This window comes from Drosophila montana, unplaced genomic scaffold (genome assembly GCF_035044405.1).
Source record: "Drosophila montana isolate Dmon_TW-CO22-7 unplaced genomic scaffold, ASM3504440v1 contig_402_1, whole genome shotgun sequence".
Lineage (NCBI taxonomy): Eukaryota > Metazoa > Arthropoda > Insecta > Diptera > Drosophilidae > Drosophila > Drosophila montana.
In genome coordinates this window covers 2,695,599-2,709,907 of record NW_026998739.1, presented here as the reverse complement: position 1 = coordinate 2,709,907, position 14,309 = coordinate 2,695,599, and the positions used below count along the sequence as shown (strand labels likewise).

The following is a 14,309-nucleotide window of genomic DNA, read 5'->3' as shown; positions in this document are numbered from 1 at the left end:
TTTTGCTGGGCAGCGCCATATGTCCGTGTCATATTTTGCTTGTAGCGAACAAATTTCGGCAATGGCCAAAGAAAAAAAGTACTAAAAAATGTTTATGAAAGTGAATGAACTAGAGAAATACCCTGCAATTTATCATAAAGTTTTCTGTGGTAGCATGTCAAAGTGCAAAAAGTGGAATTTGCAAAAATCAGTAATTAAATGAGCTTCATATGCGAGATTTTAAGCTTTAGAGTCTTTCTTTCAATAATGCACTAGATAAATACCCTGTAAGCTAATGTTTATTAGTGTGTTTTATTAGTTGGAAGATATTTAGTGCCATAACTTATTGAACTAGTTCGAATGAGCAAAGTCAATTCACAGACAGTATTTTAATAAAATTGTTTAATTATAATCCGGATCATATAATTGATTTAAGTCTGAAAGTTTTAATTTTTGATAAATCTATACATTTATACCTAGCGAATGTTCTGGTAAAGGGAGGAAATGTGCTAAGATGCCTTAGTTAATGAACCAATTTATATTCACAATAGTTCCATTCTAAACTCTTCTAATAGCGAAATGAATAATATTGAAATATTTGATTCACAGCTTCCTTAAGCAAATTAAATAATATTGATTACCAAATGAACCAGTTTATTTGATTAATTGATTAATTGGGTTATATCCGAATTGTGATTTTTCGTATAAAGTTCTGATTTTGGTTCACTTATTTCGGTTCATCAAATTGTTGCCCTTTGCATGCCCTTTTGCCACGACCTTTTACAGGGCAAAAAGGGAAATCCTCGCGCAGTTTTCATTTAAAAAGCGAAAAGTTTGCGCGCGCTTCGCCTCGCGTACAGGCCAGCCAGTGTGTGTGAGTGCTAAATGATTCATGGCTCACATATGTGTGTATGTTCGTGTGTGTGTGTTTGAGTGTGTGTTGTGCCGTGGGCAAAAAGTGCTTAACTCGTAATTTTTCGAGCGGTACGTACAAATAAGGCCACTGAGGCCGCACCGGCCGCCGTTTAGCGTACAGCTTGCCCTCTCCACCAATCCCCTCCCCCACTTGGGGCAACAATTTTGAGTGCATTTTATTGTACTAGTTTGCAGGTTGTTCACGCTGATGTTGTTGTTGCTGCAGTTGCTGGTCTGCACATGAATATTGCAGCTGATGAGCAGCCCCTCAGCAGCAGCAGCAGCAGCAGCTGCCGCCGGTGCCCCCTCAGCCCGGGCAAGGGTCAAAAGTTTTAATTAATGTTTATGGCTGCACTGCGGCGACTCGGAAGCCCCTTTAAGTACAATTTATTTATTTTTGTTAGCATCCAGCGTTATGGCTAAGACGGCGCCCCGAAACGGCCGACTGGTTGCGCCTCACAAGATGCCGCCTAAAAGCAGACAACGCATTTTTTAATTAATTTGTTTGGCCCTTTTACCAGAAATTCGTTATATTTTTATTTTTTGGTATTTTGTTAAGGTTCAGAGGTCGGGCGGGGCCTTATATTAATCAATTAAGGTGCGCAGGCAGCAATAAGTACATGAAATTTTAATTGCATTCCCTTACGAAGTACCCAGACAAAAATTTCCTTTCTGTAGACGTGTGCGTGACAATAAATTTCATTTATTTCCGTTTCTCGACAAGGTTACGGGGTGCGGCTGTGTTTGTTTTTTGTTTTTTTCAGGAACTTTGCCAATTGTTATGGAGTTTTGTACATAATTCTCTTTTCAGTTTTATGGATTTTCTTTTTTTTATTGTTAATAGGAATAAGTAACTAGCTTTTCGGAAACTAAGAATTGAATGTTGAAGCCAATTTCAATAAAATATGGCATACTATTATATGCACATCTATATTAATTAATAAATATAAATAATTAAGTAATTAATTACTTTTTTATATATTTATATATGATAACATTATATAATTCTTTTCTGGGGAATATTTAATTAAATTCACTAGCATATGGCATAGTTTTTAAATTTTTTTTCTGAGTAGATTCTAATTTGAAGAGTCTGTTATAAAATTAGATTAGTTAGACGATAGACGAACCTCGAGGCATTCACGGTCAATGTTCTGCATCAAGAATAAAATGTGTAATCAAAATTTAAAAGCTAACTAAATGAATCTGAATAGGAGCTACTGATTACTTGGAGTAGGAAGAGATTTGCACACGCATTAAATTTTTCAGACTAAACGCTTATAATTCCCAACTGGTTAAAGCGCAATTGCGTGCTGCGGGCTTGCCATCCGAAATTCTATTACATAGTTCATATACCTTACATCGTCTAGCTATGAATATTAGTTGTGCCTTTGGTAAGTCATGAGTATAGCACATAAATCTTTACTTCACTCTTTTCTAGAGTAATTTGCTAGAAACTCGATGCCCAATAAAGCTCAGCTCAAAATATGAACTCTTTAAAGTCCTTTTGTTTTCATCACGCCATATCCCATATCTCACATATGCCATCATCATATACCATATGCTTATTTCCAAAATTTTCAAAGCCCAACAGAACTGCCTCTCTCTCTGTTTCTCTCTGTCTTTCTCACTCTCTCTTATTGTAGGGGCTGCTTTTCATGATGCGTGTGTGTTCATTTTTTCTCGTGTGGCTTTGTTGTTGTTTTGGGGAGCACGCAGGGGAATAATTACAAAATTTATGAGCACGGCAATGGGCGTGGCCTCATAATTGTCAATTGATGGCAGAGCAGGAAGGGCGGAGGGGCTTAGGAGTCGCAGCGGGTAGCCTCATAAAACTGAAGTAGTTTGCCAGGCAACAGACTCGTTGTTGTTGTTGTTAGTTGTTGCTGGTTGTTGTTCGTTTCCGTTTGCATGTCGTGTGAGCACACGCCAAGGGGTTAAGGTTCAAGCGGCACGTGCGGCGCCCCCCATTGGGGCATGTCGATGCTTGGCTAGCAGCAAATCGGGCATCGGGTTTTAATATAATGCGCATTTTAATGTCATTATTTTTGTGTATTTTTTGTGTAGTTTTTACTCGCGTTTCGCTTAAAGCAGCTGCACGAGGCAAAAGCAAAAGTGCAAAAGACGTCGACAAAGCAGGCAATGCAAATTGCGGGCATAAAAAAGCAACATGAAACAGTTGGCTAAAAGGGTGGATAGTGAGGGGGTTGGGGGGCTGTTCCGCACCGAGAGAATAGCGTGAAACGAGACTGAGAATGAGAAATGCCGTCCGCAAAGTGAGCTATTTTTGTATGGCACATATAAAAAAGTGAAAGAAAACAAAATAACCAACAACAGCAGAGCAGAGTCAGCAACAAGAGCCGCACTTGCCACACTACCTCCCCACCCCAGAACCTGCCCCTCACGGCTGCCCCTGCACTTTGGCAGTCAGACAAAGCGACGGCATTGTCGCTTTTGTGTTGCATAGTTGACATTGTTGGATTTCCACAAAGGTGTAGACCAAGCGCCAGGCAACAGGCAGCACTCGGTGCGAGGACAACGAGAAGTGGCAAGGGGTTTGGGTAGAGGCAGGTGTGGAGGGACGGGCAGCAGCTGCTAGGCGAAGACCCGACCACAAAAACACACTCGCACACACACCCATAGAGATTGCAGCGCATTTGATTTGGTTTTTGCTTTGGTGCGACACTTGTATTTGCTTTAGTTGTACCTGTTTGTGTGTGTGTGTGAGTGCAACAATAACGCCTTTAGATACTTGCGACTGTTCATCTTCACACCTCATTGGGTCGCCAGGTGGCGCCACTTTGCCACTTGCAAGGCAATGCAAAACTAGCAAAAGTTTGTTTTTGCTACTCGTACTCGTTTCTACCCTCTACCCCCCTCTCTCTCTCTTCCATCCTCTCTCGCTCCCTTTTCTTGCTCTCTTACTCTATCTAATATCTCTTTGTTGCCATATTTGCTTTGGCTCGAGTTCGAACTTTGCGCCAGTCGAGTCAACTATTTAAAGGCAATGTGCATTTATATTTATTTTACTTGATTTATTCGACGCAATTTTTCCAAGCACTTTGAAGTCTTTAAAGTTCGCTTTTTGGCCATTTGTTAAAGCTGCAGAAAGAAACAAAATCAAAATATATTAGAAATTGAAAATTTAATGGAATGCTTGTTAAATCAACTCAATCACATTTATATTCAACCAAGATATTTTGAAATCAACGAAACACTTTGATTATGACATAAGATTTATACAAGAAGTTGACATATATGCAAAAGTGTGTTATATACATTTGCCTTTAATAAAATTCATTTTCAATTATATATAGTTTGAGGCTAGGCTGACTTATTGTTAACAATTTTCAACTTTCAGGCTTGATTTTTTAAAAATGATTGTAATTGTTTGCGAACTACTGCTGCTTTATAAATAATTTTCAACCTGATTTATACAACCCCAGAAAAATCAATAGACTCAGTATTTCCACTGAGTTCAGATACGTTCATAGTTTTTTCTTTAAGTATATCCTCAAGCTTATGTTCTTTTATATTTCGCCAGCTAGCAAAACAAAGAAAATATATCTAAAAGTTCTTTAAACATTTTCCGTTTATTAACATTCTAATCTAAAGTCAACTTTTCCTCTTCAGATTGTTCATTTTAGGCTTTATATATATATATAAATATTTTTTTTTCGCACTCAACTTCATATTTCACTTGTTGTCAAACGTTTTTCAACACTTTGGTGCCATGCACACAAATTGAGGACAAGTTTATTTTTTGTCAGCTTCACTTCGCAGTTATGTGACCAGCACTTAAAGCACATGTCAACCCCCTTGCCTTTCCCCACCCCGTCCGCCTCTTGGTTTGCATTTTGTGTTTGACGCTCTAACTAAGTACTTGACTGAAGTAGGGTGTCGAGCATCGAGGGGGTTGGGGGGTGTATTGGGAGGTGTTGGATTGGAGCACAGGGAGCTACCTCTGGCTCTGGTTTTTCTTCGACAGACTGCGCCCAGGATGCAAACTTTCCAATTGTTAAAACTTTGCACTTGAGCGATTTTTGTGTAGCATATTTTTTGGCATATTTGCGCGCTCGCATGTACCAAGCACTTTGCAAAGAAAACTTTTCAATGTGGTAAACACGCGCACACGCACACACACTCACAGGCAAACGCACACACACACACACCGTTGCACATACTCGCACAATGCCGCAGACACAACTATTAAAAGCCAACAGCAGCAGCAGCCACCGAAAGAAAAATGCATAAATAATGTAGGCAAAGCTGCAAGCAACAACAAAAAAAAAAAGAATGAGAACAACAAGAAATATGAGCTGGCAAATTGTGTACAATAACGAATATTTAATGCCCTGAAGGAAGTGCATAACAAGAACTTACTTACTTACTTACCATGAGCGACTGTTATGCTACATAAGTTGTTTTAAAAAACAAAACAGTTAAGAATTAAAAACCAAATCTAGCATAACATAAACATTGCATAGATAATGTTTCAGCTGGAACTAGTATATCCAATATTCCCTAAAGGAAGTGATTGTTATGCTACATAAGTTGCTTTAAGCTAACACTAGTTGAGAATTATAAAATAAATGACGCATAACATGCTATTAATAGTTTATTCAATTGTTATTTTCCTCGAATCTGATGGCCTTTAAACATTCTTTTGTTACGCTATTTGACCTTTTCTAAGCTAAAACATGATGGGAATTCTAAATCAGATCGAAGCAATATTTTTAATCTAATAGATTTGGTTGCCTTATCAGAACTATCTGTCGTAAATTATTATATATTATATCCCAAAAGTATCTTGACTATTTTTTACCTGCTTCCATAAATAGCTAATATACCCCAACAAGCACATATATACTATAGGGAAGACAAGAAAAAAAGGACACCGCCTGTGTCAAGTTGACAGTTTTTCTTTTGGGCTGGCGCAAGTTCTTTTCCACACATTATGAAAAACTTTCTTCTAGCGCGCACTGATAAACGTTGCCCAGACCCCGCACACAACCAAACTGTGTGTGGCTGTGGGTGTAGGTGTGTGTGCGCTTAAGTCAACACCAACAAGCGAGCAGCGAGTACATTAGGCAAATACTTTGGAAATGGTTTTGAGTTCGCCCGAGTGGGTTTCTTGGTGGGTCTTGGTGGTTTAGTGGGTTGGTGGGTCAATTTTTTGGCTGTGTTCGGGTAGATGGTCTCTGGCCTTGCGTGTTCGCAGCGCGTTTTGAGTTACCTTCGCCAAGTTGTTCGCTGTCATGTTACGGCAATTTTACGCCCTCGCCATTTCAGGGGCAACAGCAGCAGCAGCAGCAACAAATTTGACGACCGCCCAGGCGACACAACTTGCTACTACAATGTTAAAATGTCAAAGCAATTCCACATTTTTCCTCCATATACATACACATATATATATGGTTTTTTTTCAAAGCTTCCCGGATTTTTTTCTACATTTTTGCCTGGATTTTTGCCAACGTTTTTACCTATTATGCAGCGAGGCGTGCGTGCGCCTCAGCTTATGCAGCACTTTAATGCCCGTTGCTCATAGCTGGCAGACTAACCAGCACATCACCCTCAATACCCCTTGGCGACCACTTGCGCTGACCGTTGCAGTTGCTGTTAAGCCGCAAAACACGCATCCAGTTGCATGCAGCATTCAGCAGCTGCATTACTCGCCCCAGTCAACTGGGCTGGCCGGGCTTTGGCATTTGTATACCCTGCAAAAGATATCGTAAGGGTAATAATTCCTTTGAATAGTTTTTTAAAATCAAATCAAAGACTTTAACAGCAATAAATCTGATATGTACGCGTATACCATATAGATAGTTTTATGAAAGCTTTTTTAAACTCGAATTAAAGGATTCGAGTTTTGATTGTGGGTACACACACTTTATAATACTCGCTTGACAAGATCAAAGGTTATAAATGAATCCATTGATAAAGGGCATCTCGCTGTCAAGCTGTGCAAACCCTATGCATTCCGATTTGTTTTGAGCTGCATTTGCAGAAATTGATGCTACTGGGCCTTGGTCCACATATTCACTGCAGCCAGAGAAGCAGTTGTTTCTGGGCCCCGTTCGCAGCATTTTTGCATTTTGGCCGACAGCATGCGCCGGCTATGTAAATATATGCCGGTCGAAATGCATAAAACCAGCAAAGCTGTGGAAAACTAGAAAACCTGCAAAACCATTGCCATTGAGTGCACTAATTTGAAATTATGCCGAGCTACGCAAAATATCGCATAGACCATGGCAACTTTATATTCGTTCTTTGTCAAGTGTGCCAGCCTCTGGACGGGCGCTGGGGTTTGAGCCTCCTCTGGGGTAGCTTTAAGCATTTAATATTGCGGCCATTTCGAGAGCTCTTGTTGAGAGTTGTGAGTTGAGTAATTGTTGTGGCTAAGTGAGTGTGTATATATGTATGTGTGTGTGTGTTTTTTCAGAAGCTGCCAATTTGTCTTTCAATTAGTTTCTGTGTGTTTGCAGAGTAGAGAAAGAGTTATAAACCATGGGGAACAAATTATTAAAGAGTGAATTGTAAATACTTTTTAAAATATGAAGTTTTTGATTATTAAAGCTTACAATGGAAGAAATTTTTATGCTCTTAAGCTGGAAGTTTTATTTTTCGGATCAGATCAAATTTGTTTTTATTTATATATTAATAAAAATAATTTACAAATAGAGGAGTTTTATATTTCTTGGCTTGGATGTGAAAATATTGCCAGAACCGATCAGGATAATAATTTATAAAAATAAATTTCGAATTTCCTTTTATTTTCTATATTATTCCTAATACAAATCTCGTACCTAATCTTGAAATTTAACTCAGATCAAATAACTAAAACGCGCATTATTAAACCAAAATAGATTAAAAAAATAAAGTAATTGAAATGAAAATGGACTACTTTAATTGTTCGATCACCGAGCATTGCTTCACTTAAGTGCATAAAAAATCAATTAAAAATAATAATCAAAAAATAGATTGCGTTAAGCTGAAATTAAAACCATTTGATCAAGTGTCAATAGCAAAAGTGCCTAAGCAAGTTGACTAATTAACGGGCTTGTCAGCGCAACAGAGACAGCAACAGTGAGTGTGAAAGAGTGCGTGGTATATGTAGAAACAAAGCAAGTCAATTAGAGATGCTGTCAATGACAGAAATTAAAAAAAATAACGTGAACATTAAAAAAAAAAAGAAAGTCAAATGTGTTAAATGGTTAAAGGCTTTAAACAAAACATTTAAAAATTAACAAACTTAAAGAAAGCGATAGAGTATGCGAGTGAAAGGAAGAGAGATCGAGTTGAAAGCACGGCAAAACAGAAACAGTTACAACTGTCAGCTAAAGGAGCCAAGTTAAGTAAAACGGACTTAAAGTTTTAACAAGCTCGCCCAAGTGTCTGTCGAGAGGGGTTCCTGTCGTGGAGTGCAGGGTCTTGGCGAGGGGCGTGTTGGTGGAGGAGGTGCGCTGCCTGAAGGCGCGCCTGCAAGGCGCTAAGCTCCAAGGGAGGGGCAGTCGCGTGGATGGTTTGTTGCTTCTTGCTATTTACTTATTTTGTTTGCATTTACTTAAATCGGATGAAAGGATTTGCTGCTTAGTGCGCGCGACTTTGTTTCTGCCTCCTCCCCTGCCTCTTGTGCTCTACCTTTTCCCCAGCGCGCCCCCGCCCGCCGCTCGCTCAGACCAACCAATCCTTGACAACAATTTTAAATGAACTTGCTGCAAAACTGAGTAGCATTTCAATTGGGTGCCACCAAATGTTGTTAGGCCAACAAATTTTTCTCATCTTTATTTCTGGTTGCCTGTCTACAGATTTATGGTCATTGGCCCGGCCCAATGTGTGTAACAGATATAGAGCTGAGCTCTCAATAAAAACACCCCCCATCCACAACCCAGAGACAGCAACAGCCCCCGTTGCAGCCCTCATCAGCTGTCACCAAGGCAACATTGGCTTTCAAGTAGCATAGGAAAAAAAAAAAGGGATCGTTCAGTCGCTTATAATAATGACAAAAGGCACCAACAACAACAAATCACTGGCTGTATATATTGTTACGTCGTGCTCCATTTGTAAAATCCTTTTTTTATGTAAATAAATTCTCAAGTCCATTTTCAACATATTTATGCGCCATTTTACACAGACACACACACACCGAACCCAATTCTGGCATAGCCTCTATAGACATTTCGCTTCTTTTTTTTGTAAATCCCATTAAGAGAATTTTTACCCAAATAAGAAAAATGAGCTTTCAGCGCATTAGAAAAGAAAATAATCAGCCCGAAAACCAACAGCCAAATAACCAAACAACCAACAACAACAACAAATGACAATGGCCAAAGTGTAAGGTAAATTTACTGTTGACATTTCATTTTGTTCATGGAATTTGTCTGCCGTTTTTCTCGTTCCTACTCTATACTCTTTCCTTGGCTGTTTTTTTTTTTTCAACTTTACCGTCTTTTTTTTGGCGAGCGATATGGTTGACACCATTTTTTGTTGTTTCTAGCGGAAATACTCAAGTGTTGTTTGGGTCAATGACGAAAAAAGGGGCTTTACGAATGGCTCTGCTCAAGTGTGCTGAACCGTATAGTGTTAACGGAAACGCTTGTTTAGCGACAGAGATGATACATTTATGCACATAGAAGATTTGGACTTGGACTGTTTTAGCTCAAGCTGAAATTGGGGTCGGTTGAGCTATGACCCCGAAACTATTACTGCTGCGACTTTCAGCAGATTCCGTCCATAAATTGTGACCTTATGACTAAATATAAAATATTGTCTATCTCCGATTCGGAAACCGTATCTCTGCTCTACTGATCACGAACTCTTGAGGCTATTGCCATTTCATAATGAACACCTTAAAGCTTTCAAAGCCCAGCTTTCGGCATTTCTTCTAGCCGAAAGCAATTCGCGTCATTTCGTGACCTTTGACAGGTCAAATTCTAGGCACTGACAGCCGCAACATAGAGCTCGTAGAGCTGTGCACTTATCAGTCGAAATGGAAATTAATATTTAATGCGAGCACATTTTTATTATTTTGTACTTTCATCCAAAACACGGCCACCTCCTCCTCCATCGCCCCTCACCACCAACTGGTCCCTGGTGGCGGTTGCCGAGCTTTGAAATGTTAGACGCTGCTTAAGCCTCATTAATAAATAATGACGGGCATATTATGAAATGAAATGTAAGGGAAATAGCTGTAACAGGGAGAAAAGCGGATGGGAAAGTGGGAAAGTGGAGAAAAGTCGAGCAAAGGCATTTCTCGAAACCGACTTTAGCTGCTGACATGCGCTCGATTTTTGCCATTTCTCAGTTCTATTTTTTTCTTCTTCTTGGTTTTCAATAATTTTTGCTGGCTGCAGTTTTTTTTTTCTTTTCTGCGGGGGCGTCTTTTCAATAGGGGCGCAGGGTGCCGGACGTGGCACAGCCACACGGCATTGATAAGCCAAAGAAAGTTTTGCTAGCCAGCAAAAATCCCCCAGAGATAGAGACAGCAAGAGGCCGAGCGAGAGCGAGGGAGAGAAAGAGAGGGCAAAAATTTGTTTTTTGGACAACTTGGTGGCTGTGGGATCTGGTGTTGGTCTGGTCGCTGCTTAAACGCAGACAAGCAAAACTTTTGGCCGCAAAACTTTTAACTGGTTGGTCGCCATATACTTGTTGCCGCCCAGCCAGCTAGGAGGTGCGGGGCGCTACATTGGCTGGTGGCGGTTCACGGCAACAATTCACGCAAGCAGCTGCTAAGACAAACATAAATTACATGCCATTGTCCAATGGTGCGCGTCCAGGGCCACAAAGTTGCCTCTAATGATGCCACATTCAGACGTCTGTGGGGCAAGCGGCATAAATTAGCCAAAAGCACAAATACACACACACACACACACACAGACACAGACACACGCATATGTATGTATGTACGTACAGACGACGCTAGGTGGCGCGCCAGTTCAGCTCAAATTAAATGTTAATTTCATGCCATCATAATCACCAGCGTCGCACAACCAACACACACAATCACACACACACACACATGACCTCATTAAGACCAACCGCTGGCCAACAACGAACAGAACAACAACAATCAGAAATAAGTTAGAACGCGGAAAGTCAATAGTGCTGTACATGTAGATACCCTATAAAAGCAAATCTTTAAGCTGATAATTTTTACTTACATGGCACTTTTATCTTAGGAATATATTTAAATTTTATTATCTATATTTAAAAAATAAATATATATATATTTACTTATTGTCACAAACCTCGTGCACAGCCATCATATCCCGTGCCAACTGTCATCTAGGGTATTATATCACGAACAATGCCGAGGCCATATAATAAAAAGCAACAAGGACCGACCGACGTTGGGCAGCTGCAGAAGAGGGGGGTGGTATGGGGCAGGAGAAAGAGGAAGAGGAGGAGGGGTTGACGGGGCGTCGTCTACGTCGCGGTCGCCACGCTTTGCAAATAAACTGTAAAAATGTTTACCGACAATTTTCTACACAATTTTACGCTGTGTCGAAAGGGGGGCTTGCGGGGTGTTTAGCTAGGAATTTTAGCAAATTAGGGTGCGCATGAGGTCATATTAATGTGGTTAATTACAATAATTAGAAATTTAATTAAGGTGTGTGTGTGTGCGACTGAGTGTATGTGTGTGTGTGTGTGTGTGTCGGTACACGCTAAAAATCGAATTTACATGTTAAAAAGCTGTTAAAGAAAAACTGAAATGAACACATGCCATAAATACAAAAACAATACAATTTGTATTATGGGTTAGGTCTACCATCTGAAGGTAGGGTAGGGTAGGGTGTATGGGTGAGGGGCTCCATCAAAAGGGCTAACTGCTGACCTGTTAGTCAGCCAGTTAAGTTGGCAACGCGACAAACAACACAACTAACTGAGTTGTTCTGGTTAATGGGCTGTAGGTACCCTCTTTCTTTTTTTGGTAGCAAATTAGAAGTATGCAAATGGAATTTCAGCTGGCGGGCATTGGGACAGGGGCTTGTCCGCTGTTAATGATGATAAATTTTGATTACATTTGTTGACTAAGGAACTAGCTAAAGGATTGAGTTTAGAGTCCATGAAACTGAGCAGAAAAAAAGGCCAAAAACGTGTGTTGTTATTTATGTGCAGCTGTCAAAAGTGTGATTTTCGTTTTGTGTGCATTTAAAATAATATCAAGTTTATAAATTTAAAAATTATGCTAACTAATTACAAATCGAATAACTAATTACAAATGATGTAAGAAAATCCAAGATTGATTAAATTTATATTTTCGGGCATACAGAAGATTTGTAAAGATATTTAAAGAGAGAGCCTGAAAGTGAGTGGGAGAAAGTTATTTAAAAGAGTATAACAAACTAATTGTTTGGGTTAAAGTACGTATGCGATGCAATTGTAACAATGGACATACATTTATGTTAGATCTCTAGTATGTAGTAGAAACTTTAAACTATTTGTGATATATTCCTGCACTTTTCAACATTTGTTTCGTTTGGTGTTTTAATACACTCTCACACGATCTATTATATGTAATTTTCGTTTTTCTTAAGTAGCTTAATATAAAATATACTGATTTAAATTGCTTTTGGAAAATTATTACAATATTTCAAAACAATAAATATTTTATCGATCGTTCCTTTAAGAGCTTTAACAGAGCTTCATATATAAATATATATATTTTCGTGCTCTACTTAATATTTATTTTCTTTGTCGTTTTCTTTGAAAATCTCGTTAGTTTCTATTTCTTCAAATACTTTGCTATTTTTCCTTAGAAACATACTCTGCTATTTTCCTTTAGAAGCGTAAATAGTCTTTATAAATATATGTTCCATTTCAAGGACTTCAATTAAATTCAAATGTGGCTATCATTTCCTATGGGCTACTTACCAACTGGCCAACTGCCTTCCGACTCAATTATAGCTTGGCTTTGATTCCACACAGACATTTGTTTAGTCGTTGGTCGTATATCATATGCCGCGACCCCTTCAATTACCTGGCTATTTGCTAGGCAAACCAATTACTGTGTGAAAGTGTGCCATCTCTCGCCCTCCCTCCCTCTCTACCTGCGTGTTTAGGGTTGTATTTATGTGTGCGTTGTTTCCATTTTATGGCCTGCTATGTGCGGAAATGTACCGTGCCAGAAACGTGCGTTTAATTAGAGTTTTTACATGTCATTGATTTGCCACAAACACACACATTTACACACACACACACAGAAATAAATAAAATAAAATATATTGGGGCGCTGCACCGTCCCCCAGCTTGCGGCATGCCACGCATTGCTAACATTTGTTTTATGTGCAATTTGATTTTGGCTGTGCCGCACTTTTTGCTGTATTAAGTTTATTATTATGTAATGAATATTTGCCAAGGCATGCGTCTGCCGCTGTCTGTGTGGGCGTAGCACATAGCTGAGGCCAAGTGCTACGGGATGTAGATTTAATTTGCGTATGAAAAAATTCCTTTTGCCGCCTTGTGAGAAGCGCCAACAGCAGCAGCAACGGCAGCGGCAGCACAATTCCCCAAACAAGTCGAGTTCTGAATGCGAGTCGAGCCACTGACTGCCAGTTGCTGTTCTTGTTATACCCTGTTCATATGGCATTAAAAAAGGGTATTATGGATTTGTGCAGGCAGAAGTCAATCCTGTCTCCATCTATCTGAAGAGCTTATAAGAACTAGAGATCTAAGATTTTGATTATGGCTTCTTAAATAAGAAATGCAGCAGATGTCAAGACCTCCTATTAATTTACCACTTCCTCCAAAATATTCAATATTATTAAAGTCATCAAAATTGTTTAACATTAGGACAATAAGCTCAAAAGTTATTCAAGATTCAATTGTTTAAAATGGGGGAAAAGCAGAAGCGTAGTCAATGTCTGCTTAGATCACTTTGGAAGTGTATATGAGGGCTTAGGGTATCTGCTAGTCAAGCACTTTTGGCTCAAGCACTTTTACTAGTTATCCTTGTAGTTGTTGTTGTTTTTTAGCTGTTTGTTTGGCTGTTCCTTTGGCTCTGTGTGTGTGCAGTTGTTTAGAGGATATGCATAAGAATGCCTTGCATTTCCGTTTCAGTTGTTGTTGCTGTTGTTGCTGTGATTTCCTATTTGCCTCGCTCGTTGCTGCAGCAGCTCCTTTACCAGTGGCAAGTGGCATTGCTGTGCTGCGAGTTGATTTTATGCTTTGAGCAAAGTTTCGTTGCATATTTTAAGGCTCTTTTGGAAGCGACCAACCGCCCGTCCCGGCCCCGGCCAGAAACCTCTACCCAGCCCAATCTAGACTACAGTTATGTATGTACTGGAACGTAAAACAATCAACTGCGATTTGTTGTGGAGCAATTGCAAAATTATGCAGCGCCACACCCACAACTGCGTCCCAGCTCCCCACCCTAAACAGCATATTTTCTCGTGCGCGGCGAGCGTTTGTCAGAC

General features: G+C 39.6%; 1 protein-coding gene and 1 long non-coding RNA gene across 7 annotated transcripts in view; one reads left to right on the top strand and one right to left on the bottom strand.

Annotated features, from left to right (window-relative positions):
• The window catches only part of Lar (tyrosine-protein phosphatase Lar), a 163,149-nt gene that overhangs the window by 48,466 nt on the left and 100,374 nt on the right, over positions 1-14,309 (top strand). The window lies entirely within an intron of this gene.
• The window catches only part of LOC135439476 (uncharacterized), a 53,988-nt gene continuing 43,471 nt past the window's right edge, over positions 3,793-14,309 (bottom strand). Inside the window, exon 3 of the long non-coding RNA XR_010438062.1 lies at positions 3,793-3,996. This is a non-coding gene — a long non-coding RNA (uncharacterized LOC135439476). The remainder of the gene's footprint in view (positions 3,997-14,309) is intronic.